Source organism: Mirounga angustirostris, unplaced genomic scaffold (assembly GCF_029215605.1).
Source record: "Mirounga angustirostris isolate CCGP_5_RB_7025 unplaced genomic scaffold, mMirAng1.0.hap1 SCAF_7, whole genome shotgun sequence".
NCBI lineage: Eukaryota > Metazoa > Chordata > Mammalia > Carnivora > Phocidae > Mirounga > Mirounga angustirostris.
In genome coordinates, this window is record NW_026991715.1 from 119790182 (window position 1) to 119804679 (window position 14498).

At 37.2% G+C, this 14498-nt stretch overlaps 1 long non-coding RNA gene across 1 annotated transcript in view; it reads right to left on the reverse strand.

The window, feature by feature from the left end:
• LOC129045363 (uncharacterized) overlaps positions 1–14498 on the reverse strand; it is a 400949-nt gene that overhangs the window by 73537 nt on the left and 312914 nt on the right. Inside the window, exon 6 of the long non-coding RNA XR_008504989.2 lies at positions 4627–4742. This is a non-coding gene — a long non-coding RNA (uncharacterized LOC129045363). The remainder of the gene's footprint in view (positions 1–4626; positions 4743–14498) is intronic.

A 14498-nucleotide genomic window follows, 5' to 3' on the forward strand; every position in this document is an offset into this window, starting at 1 on the left:
AGCTGGTTCTTTGAAAGAATTAACAAGATTGATAAACCCCTGGCCAGACTTATCAAAAAGAAAAGAGAAATGACCCAAATAAATAAAATCATGAATGAAAGAGGAGAGATCACAACCAACACCAAAGAAATACAAACAATTATAAGAACGTATTATGAGCAACTCTATGCCAGCAAATTAGATAACCTGGAAGAAATGGATGCATTCCTAGAGATGTATCAACTACCAAAACTGAACCAGGAGGAAATAGAAAACCTGAACGGACCTATAACCACTAAGGAAATTGAGGCAGTCATCAAAAATCTCCCAACAAACAAGAGCCCAGGGCCAGATGGCTTCCCAGGGGAATTCTACCAAACATTTCAAGAAGAATTAATACCTTTTCTTCTGAAACTGTTCCAAAAAATAGAAACGAAAGGAAAACTTCCAAATTCATTTTATGAGGCCAGCATTACCTTGATCCTTAAATCAAAGACCCCATCAAAAAGGAGAATTACAGACCAATAGCCCTGATGAACATGGATGCAAAAATTCTCACCAAAATACTAACCAATAGGATCCAACAATACATTAAAAGGATTATTCACCACGACCAAGTGGGATTTATTCCTGGGCTGCAAGGTTGGTTCAACATCCGCAAATCAATCAATGTGATACAATACATTAATAAAAGAAAGAACAAGAACGATAGGATCCTCTCAATAGATGCAGAAAAAAACATTTGACAAAGTACAGCATTTTTTCTTGATTAAAACTCTTCAGAGTGTAGGGATAGAGGGTACATACCTCAATATAAAAGCCATCTATGAAAAACTCACAGTGTATATCATTCTCAATGGGGAAAAACTGAGAGCTTTCCCCCTAAGGTCAGGAACACGGAAGGGATGTCCACTATCACCACTGCTATTGAACACAGTACTAGAAGTCCTAGCCTCAGCAATCAGACAACAAAAAGAAATAAAAGGCATCTGAATTGGCAAAGAAGAAGTCAAACTCTCACTCTTTGCAGATGATATGGTACTTTATGTGGAAAACCCAAAAGACTCCACCCCAAAACTGCTAGAACTCATACAGGAATTCAGTAAAGTGGCAAGATATAAAATCAATGCACAGAAATCAGTTGCATTTCTATACACCAACAACAAGACAGAAGAAAGAGAAATTAAGGAGTCGGTCCCATTTACAGTTGCACCCAAAACCGTAAGTTACCTAGGAACAAATCTAACCAAAGATACAAAGAATCTGTACTCAGAAAACTATAAAATACTCATGAAAGAAACTGAGGAAGACACAAAGAAATGGAAAAACATTCCACGGATTGGAAGAACAAATATTGTGAAGATGTCAATGCCACCTACAGCAATCTACAGATTTAATGCAATCCCTATCAAAATATCATCAACTTTTCTCAAAGAAATGGGACAAATAATCCTAAAATTTGCATGGAACCAGAAAAGACCCCGAATAGCCAGAGGAATGTTGAAAAAGAAAAGCAAAGCTGGTGGCATTACAATTCCGGATTTCAAGCTTTATTACAAAGCTGCCATCATCAAGACAGTATGGTACTGGCACAAAAACAGACACATAGATCAATGGAACAGAATAGAGAGCCCAGAAATGGACCCTCAACTCTACGGTCAACTAATCTTCAACAAAGCAGGAAAGAATGTCCAATGGAAAAAAGACAGTCTCTTCAACAAATGGTGTTGGGAAAATGGGACAGCCACATGCAGAAGAATGAAACTGGACCATTTCCTTACACCACACACAAAAATAGACTCAAATGTTTGAAAGACCTAAATGTGAGACAGGAGTCCATCAAAATCCTAAAGGAGAACACAGGCAGCAAGCTCTTCAACCTCAGCCGCAGCAACTTCTTCCTAGAGACATTGCCAAAGGCAAGGGAAGCAAGGGCAAAAATGAACTATTGGGACTTCATCAAGATAAAAAGCTTTTCACAGCAAAGGAAACAGTCAACAAAACCAAAAGACAACTGACAGAATGGGAGAAGATATTTGCAAATGACATATCAGATAAAGGGCTAGTATCCAAAATCTATAAAGAACTTATCAAACTCAACACCCAAAGAACAAATAATCCAATCAAGAAACGGGGGGAAGACAAGAACAGACATTTTTCCAAAGAAGACATCCAAATGACCAACAGACACATGAAAAAGTGCTCAACATCACTTGGCATCAGGGAAATCCAAATCAAAACCTCAATGAGCTAACTCCTCACACCAGTCAGAATGGCTAAAATTAACAAGTCAGGAAATGAGAGATGTTGGTGAGGATGTGGAGAAAGGGGAACCCTCCTACACTGTTGGTGGGAATGCAAGCTGGTGCAGCCACTCTGGAAAACAGTATGGAGGTTCCTCAAAAAGTTGAAAATAGAGCTACCCTATGACCCAGCAATTGCACTACTGGGTATTTACCCCAAAGATACAAATGTAGTGATCCACAGGGGTACATGCACCCTAATGTTTATAGCAGCAATGTCCATAATAGCCAAACTATGGAAAGAGCCAAGATGTCCATCAACAGATGAATGGATAAAGAAGATGTGGTGTATATATATATACATACACACACACACAATGGAATATTATGCAACTATCAAAAAAATGAAATCTTGCCATTTGCAACGACGTGGATGGAACTAGAGGGTATTATGCTGAGCGAAATAAGTCAGTCAGAGAAAGACAAGTATCATATGACCTCACTGATATGAGGAATTCTTAATCTCAGGAAACAAACTGAGGGTTGCTGAAGTGGTGGGGGGTGGGAGGGATGGGGTGGCTGGGTGATAGACATTGGGGGGGTATGTGCTATGGTGAGTGTTGTGAATTGTGTAAGACTGATGAATCACAGACCTGTACCTCTGAAACAAATAATACATTATATGTTAAAAAAAAAAAAAAAAAGATAGTAGGAAGGGAAAAATGAGGGGCAGGGGGAAATTGGAGGGGGAGACGAACCATGAGATACTGTGGACTCTGAGAAACAAACTGAGGGTTCGAGAGGGGAGGGGGGTGGGGGGATGGGTTAGCCTGGTGATGGGTATTAAAGAGGGCACGTATTGAATGGAGCACTGGGTGTTATATGCAAACAATGAATCATGGAACACTACATCAAAAACTAATGATGTAATGTATGGTGATCAACATAACATAATAAAATAAAATTTTAAAAAAAATACAGGTACACTATTTTTAAGTAGCTTAACCTGGAAGTTTTGTGCTTTTCTGAGTTCTGTGAGAAAGATAAGCAAGAATTTGTTTATTTATTCATTCATTATTCATAAATCAGTACTCACTGATCACCTAGTATATCCCAGAGCACAGATTATGTGCTAGAAATATAAAGACAGAAATTCTCATTATATTGGGGGAAATATTATAACTTATTGGAATATTCCATAAAAGATGTATGTACAAAATATTCTGGGATCCCAAAGAAGCTACTCCTAGGAAGGGTCAGAAAACCTTCCAAAAGATAACATACAAAAATACATCTCTGAGTTGATTGCAAGAAGCAGAGGCTCAGCATGCATTGCCCGAAAGATTTCGTGTAGATGCACATTAACTAGAATTAGAACTAGAAAATCCCACGGAACCAAAAAGGCCCCATGTACCAATTACCTTCACTGTTCTTTTTCAAGAGACTCATAGTTTGATGACTTTTGCTTTGTCCTCCTGCTCCATGGCCCTCTCCATACTGACAGTTCTCTTACTACAGACTAACCATGTACTACTTATGATCAATCCTATCCATATTTTCTAGATCAGATCCTAGAGGATACCAGCATATTAGACAGACCCCTTGACCCATGTCCACTTCATAGCCACCAGCTAATCTTAAGATGGACTGCTTAGGGGGTTAATTCACTCCTGATCCATTCACTATTATCTCCTATACAAGGACTATTCATATTGTGTTCTTGGGTAGGGCACTAGGGAGCAAGGTAATTTTTCCTAGAAGGGCAAACTGAAGGTGGTAGGCATTGAGACCTGTATAGTTCTAAAGTATGAACAGGAGTTTGCCATGTAGATAAGGTTAGAAATGTCTTATCTAAACAACACCGTCTATATCGATATAAAGATATACTACCGTTTATGTGAACTCTACTGTATTCCATAAGTATTTTTAATATATCAAGCCTAATACTCAAAACAATGATGTGAGTCATGGCTATCATTCCCATTGAATTGAGGATAAAACTGATGTTCAGGAAAGTTAGGTAACTTGAGGTCAAACAGTTCATAATGGTCAAATCCAGAATTCATATCTAGGCTTACCTGACCCCCAAAATCTGTGCCTTTCCCACTGCTCCATGCTGATTCTTTGGAGCCTTGAAAGAACCTGGTACAATTCTATGATTGCAGACTTGACTTTGATAAGAGCAACAGAAAGTTAAACTGGAAGTGGCCCACTTTTTGCATACTTTCGGTGATTATACTAATAGCTTGCATTTGTCCATTAAAAGAAATCTCCCTGGAAAGTGACAGGATTGAAATTTTCTGCTCCCTTGAAGTTCTGTGTGACCCTATGACTTACTTGAGCAAATGAAGAGTGAAAAAGGTCAATCTGCTTGTATAGTTAAAAAAACTAGTACCTTACTCACCATGCTCTTGCTTTCCTCTATCGAAACCGGTGAGTTTCCAGAGAGTGCTGCCCTCCTGGCCTGGAATCCAAGTGAGAGTAGCATGGATCAGAATCTCCAGCCAACCCACGATGGACCTGGAGCATGAGCAAAAAACAATTTCTGTTGTTTAAAGCTACTGAGATGTGGGTGTTGTTTGCTACTATAGAATAATCTAGTTTGCCTGAATGGATAAATAGTGTGCATAGTTTGTGCAGTGGTGAAGGAGATGCAGTAAGGAGAAAGAAAGAAGGTCTGGTAGAATTTCACCACCACAAATTGAACTCACAATTAGTGCTGACTTTATTCTATTCATTAAAGGTGGCCCCAGAATGAATAGCCAAAAGGGGGTGGGAGGGAAAACACACAGGATCAGCCAGTGTAAGAGGCCAAAGCAAGGCTACCTTTAATCATTCACCTTTGGTAGCCACCATAACACCCAAATACCACCTGGATTGGAGAAGACTCACTATATAATTTCTTTTTTTATTATTTATTCAAATTCAATTAGCCAACATACAGTACACCATTAGTTTCAGATGTAGTGTTCAATGATTCATCAGTTGCATATAACACCCAGTGCTATAATTTCTTGTTCCACAAGCGAACAAGAACCAAATCCTACACCTTGCTTAAAGATGACACATGGTAACACCATGGAGAAGTAGCAGCCCTCACAGATTTTATGGTGTGGATCTGGTAAGGCAGGGATTGCTTAGAGCCTGTAAGTTTCCCAAGTTCAACCGATTTTATCAGTTAGAATAAATCTCACTCTGTGACCTCAAAATTGGCAAGAATAGTTTCACCCAAAGGCAGCACTTTCTCACCACATGGTGAAAATGTACATATTGGTCTGGCAATTTCTTAGGTACATATGGGTAAAATGCATTTAAAAATTTTGTGAATTTTGAAGGCTAGTTTCTTTTTCAAACTTTTGAAGAAATTGTGAATTTAGGAAATTATATGTTACTGTTAAAGTTAATATATTTAGTCTTAAAGAGTAATGGGAGTAAATGTCCAATAATAAATATTAATACATAGAATACACATATTACACAATATTTTAAAGGACTCAAATATTTTAAACATACAAAAACTTCATCCCTCAAACAAAATACGTGCCTCCAGCAGTGAGTGTACGATTTTTTTCTTATTCTTTATCTATTTTCTGAACAAAAACCGCCTGTGAAAAAAAACAATTCCCTTAAAGAGGGAAATAGTAAAAATGGACTATCAGTAGTATTTTAATAAAAGGAAGCTACTTACGCTTCCAAAATACTTGAATGCAAGATGTACTGCTGGTATAAGGAGAGGAAAATGTAACATGTGAAAAGTTGAAAAGCTAATTTGCAATTCATTCTAGAGCAACCCTTAAGTTCTAGAGGCAAGTGTTCTCAATTTATTTAGAAGAATCCTAAGCGATCTATATCAGGTCATCAACCACTTCTGTCAATCCTGTAGCGTATTGCAGAGGCTGTGGCATGTCCAAAGAGTGAAATATTCGGTTCATATTTGGTAGAATTATCCATACTTACCTTTAAACCCCTATGTACTATATCAAGGAAATTTGCACCAAGTGCAGTTGTTTCCTACAGTGAACCTTGAGGCTAAAATGCCCCTGGAACAAAAATAGTCTCCCCTAGAATATGTAGTCCTAATCCTTATCATCTTTTCTTATTTATTTTTTTAATTAACATATAATGTATTATTTCAGAGGTACAGGTCTGTGATTCATCAGTCTTACACAATTCTCAGCGCTCACCATAGTACTTCTCCCCAATGTCCATCACCCAGCCACCCCATCCCTCCCAACCCCCTCCACTCCAGCAACCCTCAGTTTGTTTCCTGAGATTAAGAGTCTCTTACCATTTGTCTCCCTCTCTGGTTTCATCTTGTTTCATTTTTCCCTCCCTTCCCCTATGATCCTCTGTCTTGTTTCTCAAGTTCCTCATATCAGTGAGATCATATGATAATCATCTTTCTCTGACTGACTTATTTCGCTTAGCATAATACCTTCTAGTTCCATCCACATCGTTGCAAATGGCAAGATTTCATTTTTTGATGGCAGCATACTATTCCATTATATATATATATACCACATCTTCTTTATCCATTTATCCTTATCATCTTTTCTTTCCCTTTTCCAGTCCATACCTTCCAACTTTAACCTGTACTTCTAATCTTGACATGATTTTATTTGAAATGGGGATAAGAAGAATAAAGTATTTTATAGTGCCAAAGGAATTAATGAGTCTTGAAGAGCCCAAAGTCTATTTTTCTACTGCTACAGAAACATATATTAAGTACCATCCCTACTGACTTATCTACATTTCATCAATATATAGTTAACTATTATCATTCAAACTGATATGTATAAATAAAGAAATATATATTAAATACTATATTACTTAATAAATATATAACATATTAATCATATTAAACAGATATTTAATATTAAAATGTAATATTTAAGCATGATAGACCACAACCAACCCAGAACAATGTTTGGTATATGGCAGGCGTCCAATAAATATTTGTTGAATATGTAGCTGAGTTAAGAAACTTTGAATCCATGAACTAATTCATATCTACGAAAAAGCAAGCCTTTAATTTCAAATATCTGAAGATGTTTAAAAGATAAAACTATTACTGCCTTTGAGACATCGTTAAAACAATACGAAAGGGCTACATATATGTCACAGCAGACATGGGAGTTTCATTTTAAAGGACTGTGAGGACAGACATTCAAAATAGAGATCTGGGGGGAGAATTATGTGAGTTGACTAGATTCGAAGTATTCAAGCTGGGCATAGCATCACTTACAAAAAGAAATCTTTCACTGTTCTGAAAGGTGGGTTCTAAACTAGTGCCCATTGAATATATTATTATTATAACATGTAGATTGAGCTCAATCTAAGAGTGAAATTTCAGAAGCAACATTTTTGGTGCTGTTTACTTACTTAATAATCATTCATATGAGATTAGAAGTGTTTTAGCTACTTGGGAGTTGCTGCCTGTCTGCACTGATATTCATCATTTCCAAAATCAGACGGAAGTCTCATTTATATATACATCATTCACTGTACGCCTTAGACTTACACAATGTCATATATCAATTATATCTCAATAAAACTAGAAAAATAAGAAGGGGGAAAGTCTCACTTCATTAAACAGAATCTTCAATTTGCCACATTTTTGCTTTCCCCACTTAGGTCAGGGAGACATGCAAAAAGAAAATATGCTGATATCTGTATGCGTTTTTTGTTTTGGTTTGGTTTGGGGGCTTTTTTAGGCATTACTTTCCATGTATATCCTGAAGTCAATGCAGTTTTGAATCAAGCCTTTAGGACTTCCACATACACAAAAATATCACAATACACTGAAGTTTGCAATAATGACCCTGAATTCTGTAGGGTCAAGGAAAATTTAGCTCAAGGTCATTGTGCTCCATTCATTAAGACAACCAAATAGATTTTTATATCTTAAGATTTATGGCAATAAATGCTTTAAAAATATCTTTCTTTAATCAGAAAATGCCAATAACCAAGATATCCAATCTCCTAGTCATTCTGATTAGTTGAGTTTATTTGCAACAATTCAAATCTTTGCAAAAAAGTTTAACTCTTCCTGGTGTTTTCATTCCATAATACCATATACCACCATTGAGTTCTCTCAGCAGACCAGCTTTTAGGTTTTTTTTTTTTTTTTTTTTTTCTGAAAACAGTACTGAGTTAACAGAGACCATAGCAAATGCTCTTGGGCTATGTTTTGAAAAATCTCTCAAAATCATAAAGTCATCATTGTACACAAGAAATGATATGAACATTTTTGCAATGAATTTTTTTAAAGAAAAGTTGATTTTCTAAGATTAAGATAAAGGAGAAGATGCCATCGTTCTTTATTTTGCTTTTATAATTATGTTTTTTAGTGAACTGCCGCAAACATTTTCATTTTGCTAATCACATTCTGAAACAGCCATAATTATACAGAATATAAGAAGTAACAGCTTTAGTAGTAATTATCTAGTACTGTCAAATTTAAAGAGTTTGATACTGAAGAACCTGGCAATGAGTAATTTAAAATAAAAAGTATATTAATATATTTGCCTGGGGAAAAAAAACTTCAAACATATCACTAACACTGGAAATCCCATGATTTGACAAGGATTAATAAACTTCTCCATAGAATAAGTCATTATTCAAGATAGTAGACTAGCCATAAGATGACAAATCCTACATCAAATGAATGTTATCACATTCAAAAACCTAAAAATGATCCTTGATTCCTTTCCTTCTCCCTACATATCACAAAGACCTGATAATTTTTTTTTTTTAAGATTTTTTATTTATTTGACAGAGAGAGACACAGCGAGAGAGGGAACACAAGCAGCGGGAGTGGGAGAGGGAGAAGCGGGCTTCCCGCCGAGCAGGGAGCCCGATGCGGGCCTCGATCCCAGGACCCTGGGATCATGACCTGAGCCAAAGGCAGACGCTTAACGACTGAGCCACCCAGGCGCCCCAAGACCTGATAATTTTAATCCCCTAAAGTATCTATCACCTTCTCTTTTCCATCCACTTCCTTCCATCTCCATCAACATAGTCTGTCTTCGCTGATACCCACCCTGCTCTGCTGCAATCGACAACTGACTGGTTTACATAAATCTACTCTTGCCCAGCCAGAGTCAAGTGTAAAAAAAATGATAATTTGATTGTCATCTACTCCATGCTCAATCCCCTCACTTGCTTGAATTATTTTAATTGCTTCCCAAGGCATTTATAAAGATAAACATTCCTAGCATAGCCTAAAGGGATGACTACTGAAGTTTCATTATCTTTTCCTTCTTCTCTAGATTCTGGCCACAGGAGTATATTTTAGTTCTCACTTACGTGTCATATGGACTCTCATAGTAAGGACTTGGTGCATGATGTTCTCCCTACTGGAATTCTATTTCTACCTCTATTTATCTAAAAAAAAAAACCCTAAAATTTGGTGGCCATTCTTACTTCTGTTTGCTAAATAGGTCTTATGACTCTAAATGAGTTTTCATTTATCAGCCCAATCATCACCTCCTCACCTTCCTCACCTTCCTAACTAGGTCAAAATCTTCCATTACATGCACTCAAAGCACCATGCATCTGCCATAATGGTACTCTTCACAGGTGCAATTATATTTAATTTTATGATTATTCTAATTATGAGAGAGATATTAGCCAAATAAATTCCATTAGAGAAAGGACCATGTTTCACCACTGAGTCTTTGACTTTTTACACAGTAGGTATTCAATTAATATCTGTTGAAGAAATGAAGAGTGAAGGAAAGTCTCCATCTTAACAGATTCCAGGGATGCAATTGCTCAAAAACATTTTCAAAACTCTTCCTTTATAATCATTTACAGAATGCACACATTCATATGATTTCCTTGTTCATTTACCTGCCCTAACCCTCTAGAAAAATGTAACACATTATGCTACTATTAAATCAGAATACACACACACACACACACACATATACAGGATAATATCCATCAAAATTAAGATGTAATTGTTAAACTATGGAAGTTTTAATGTGAAAAAATGCTTCCTAATGAATCTAAACAAGATTTATTTTGCCAATAGCTTTTTGTTTTGCTTAAATGGAAGAAGAGATAAACTTTATTGAGTTGATACAAAGTGCTGGACATTATGCCAGATTTCAAATCTTTTCCTACATTTAACTGTGCCAAGTAGGTAGAATTTTCACAATCCTAGATGAATAAACTGAGTCTCAGAGAATTTAGGTATCTTGTTCAAAGTCGTATGAACAGAAACTGACCAAACTGCTAACTAAAAATGTATAATTCTAAAATTCTTACTCTGAAAAAAATATTAGGATTTCACCACAAAACACAATCAATGCAACTCTGAAACTGTGAGGAATATAGGGTCCAGCATTGTCACTTAGGTCTCAAAACATATATTACTTTTCCCTTGGATCATTTCATCTGAGAAAATATATTAAGCAATTACAACACATTTAGAGTCATAAGACCTATTTAGCAAACAGAAGAAGTAAGAATGGCCACCAAATTTTAGTTTGAGCAATATCCTCCCTGTGATCTATATTCCTATTCATTAACATCTGGTTTAAATTTTGGCTTTGCAGTGAGTTGTAGTCAAAGTACATACAAATACATTTTAAATGAAAATTAGTGTCTTCTCTATTCAAATGTTCAAATGCTTTAACAGGGAAAGTGTTTTGATGAGATCCAACAAAACAAACAGACTGAATTTTCTATTTTCATAAACTGTGATACTTTTTTGTATTTATATGCTTAGGGCTAGGGTGGGTTTCAGGAAAACTGGCATTTTCTTTCTACTATTTTCCAAAACTTTGTTTCTGGTAAAGACGAAAAATGGGGTTATGTAAAAAAAAAAAAAAAAAAAAGTAAATAACAAAATTATCTTGGACAGCTGAAAGCTTTACCATATTTATTACTAAGTACATTTAATAATTCATGGAATAAGTCTTCAGAAAATAAGGTGATAACAGATTTTATCAAAAGCAAAAGAATAGTTAAAGGTTTATTTTGAAATATATGGCAAATCTAGTTTCACACGATTTAAAAAATAGCTAGAAAAAAATTTTTTTCTGATACCTCTCAACATCAAAGGCATGTCCACTAATAAAAGAAAAAATTTATTGACCAGGTAATACAATACCATCAATATTCATCAATACTTTCACAATTTAAAGCATTTGTACTACAGACCAGACATTAAATCACGATTCTCAGTCAATAGAGAATGTTAACTTTCAAGTTAAAGGATAAGTATTTTTCCTCATTCTTATTTTTAAAACTAAATGCTAGATACAAATGTAGTGATCCGAAGGGGCACATGCACCCCAATGTTTATAACAGCAATGTCCACAATAGTCAAACTATGGAAAGAGCCTAGATGTCCATCAACACATGAATGGATAAAGAAGATGTGGTATGCACACAGACACACACACACAGACACACACACACACACACAATGGAATATTATGCAGCCACCAAAAATGGAAATCTTGCCATTTGCAATGACGTGGATGGAACTAGAGGGTATTATGCTAAGCGAAATAAGTCAGTCAGAGAAAGACAAGTATCATATGATCTCACTGATATGAGAAATTTGATAAACAAGACAGAGGATCATAGGGGAAGGAAGGGAAAAATGAAACAAGATGAAACCAGAGAGGGAGACAAATGGTAAGAGACTCTTAATCTCAGGAAACAAACTGAGGGCTGCTGGAGTGGTGGGGGGTGGGAGGGATGGGGTGGCTGGGTGATGGACATTGGGGAGGGTATGTGCTATGGTGAGTGCTTGAATTATTTAAGACTGATGAATCACAGACCTGTACCTCTGAAACAAATAATACATTATATGTTAATTTAAAAATTTTTTTAATTAAAAAATTTTGAAAAAACTAAATGCTAGAACATGGACCCTTAAAGATGTACAATATAAGCTGTACTTGTACAGAGACTACAGTAGGGATAAGTGGCAGATTTAGGCCTCTGTCACTTCAATAATTTTTTAGGGGACCATTGGTCAGAGGTGCTATAGCATCCCTTCCAAAGTAAAAGACTAAACTGTTCCATCTTGCCCTTCCTATCATAAGAGAAGCACAAGGTCTGGAAGTCCTCTGTTCTGGAGGCAACACATTCTACACTTAGAAATACTGCTGCAGCCCATACGTGGGTGTTGTGGGAGGCCACTGGCTTTGAGTAGGGCCTGTAGGAGGAAGGAGTTTTGCAGAAAGTCCAGACTGCGATGAAAGCAGCCAATACTTGGATCAATACTATCTAACAGACCCTGTGGTGCTGGAGACATCAGTGGTGGGAAAAAAAAATCACTGTGGATTTTATGGCAAGCCCTAGTGAGAGAATCACAAAGCAAGCTCCTAGGGTTTTGGAGCAAGGCCATGACATCTGCAGTAGAGAGTTACACGCTAGTAGAAAAACAGCCTCTGGCATGCTATTGGGCCCTGGTAATGATGAAATGCTAGAACATATGGACACCAAGTGACCATGCATCTGGAACTGTCCAACAGGACCCACCCAGTGATAAAGTCAGGCGGGCCTAGCATAATCCATTAGAACATGGAAATGTTACCTCCAGGACCAAGGATGAGCAGGCCAACAGAGCACAAGCAAGCTGCAGGATCAGGCAATCCAGACTCCCCCATCCCCCATCACAGCTGCACCAGTGCCTCTGTCTGAGTTCATGACGATGGACAATGAGGAATAAAAACCATATAATCACTTAAAGGAGCATGAAGAAGATCAAACTGGATTACAGATTGATATTCCTGATAATTAAGTGAAAACCAAAAATTGTTAGAAGCTGCATCACAGCCCCACTCAGGAGTGGTATTGAAAGACAGTAGCAAGGGAAAAAATCCTCCCAATTGGCAGAGTTTTGGATGGTGAACCCGGTTGTCTACTTACATGGGTAGAACAGTGTTATCCAATAAAAATATAATGTGAGCTAGAAATGGAAGCCATTTATATATTTCTAAATTTTCTAGTAGCCACATTTATAAAGTATTTCTTTAACCCAATATATCTAAAATGAACATCCAAGTACTAACCAGGCCTGACCCTGCTTAGCTTCCGAGATCAGACGAGATTGGGCGCGTTCAGGGTGGTATGGCCGTAGACTATCTAAAATGTTAGTATTTAACTCATAATATTTTAAAATAATTTGATCTTTTATATTTTTCGTATTAATATTTCTATATCTGTTTTGTATTTTGCATTTACAATACAGCTCAATTTGGACAGTCATATTTTGAGAGCTCAACAATGACATGTGACTAGTGGCTACCTTATTGGACAGCATAGGGTTCGAACATTCATAAATACAAAGGCAGCCTGGAAGGAAAAAGATGGGAAAATGAGAAGAGAGTCTGAAGCAGAGGCATATGGATAAGCACAGGGAAAATGGCACAGAGGGGAAAGATCTTTGTATTACCCATTAATGCCAACCAGAAACTATTCACCACAGAAAGGCATTAAATACTCAGGTAGATAAAATGTCGACCATTCAACATTAGCCGGCCTTTATCTGCAACCACCCAGTACTGACGCAATGAACACATGAACCAGCTGTTCAGTGGCAAAGATAAAGGCTATGGATGTGCCTAATGACAATGACTCCCTCTTATCAAGGTTGATCTAGCTACTGCCACTTCAGAATGTCCAACTTCCTAGCAACAGAAACCAGTGTGAACCCCTGGTGTGGTACTATTCCTAGAAGAGTCCTATCACTTGGTAACAAATTAATTACATTTGGTCCCTTCTGTTCTAAAAGAGTCAGCGGTGGGGCGCCTGGGTGGCTCAGTTGGTTAAGCGACTGCCTTCGGCTCAGGTCATGATCCTGGAGTCCCAGGATCGAGTCCCGCATCGGGCTCCCTGTTCAGCAGGAAGTCTGCTTCTCCCTCTGACCCTCCCCCCTCTCATGCTCTCTCTATCTCATTCTCTCTCTCAAATAAATAAATAAAATCTTTAAAAAAAAAAAAAAGAGTCAGCGGTTCATGCTCACTGGAATAATCACCTGTTACTAATACAGAATTGCCTTTCCTGCCCACAAGGCCTCACTATACCATGCAATATAGCACTAATCTCTCCTTCTAAGTTCACCCTCAGGAAGTAGGCCCACCAGAGCCCTGGAAAAGCTGCTTCCCAAATGTATATGGAGAAGTGGATCAATGCAGTGCAAAGTATGCCCTGGGGACAGAGATGTAGCACTTGGAACCTTCTTCAAGAAAGGACTCACTGCCCAGCAATGAAGAGTGTGGTTAGCTGACAGCCTCTAGCTTTTAGCTT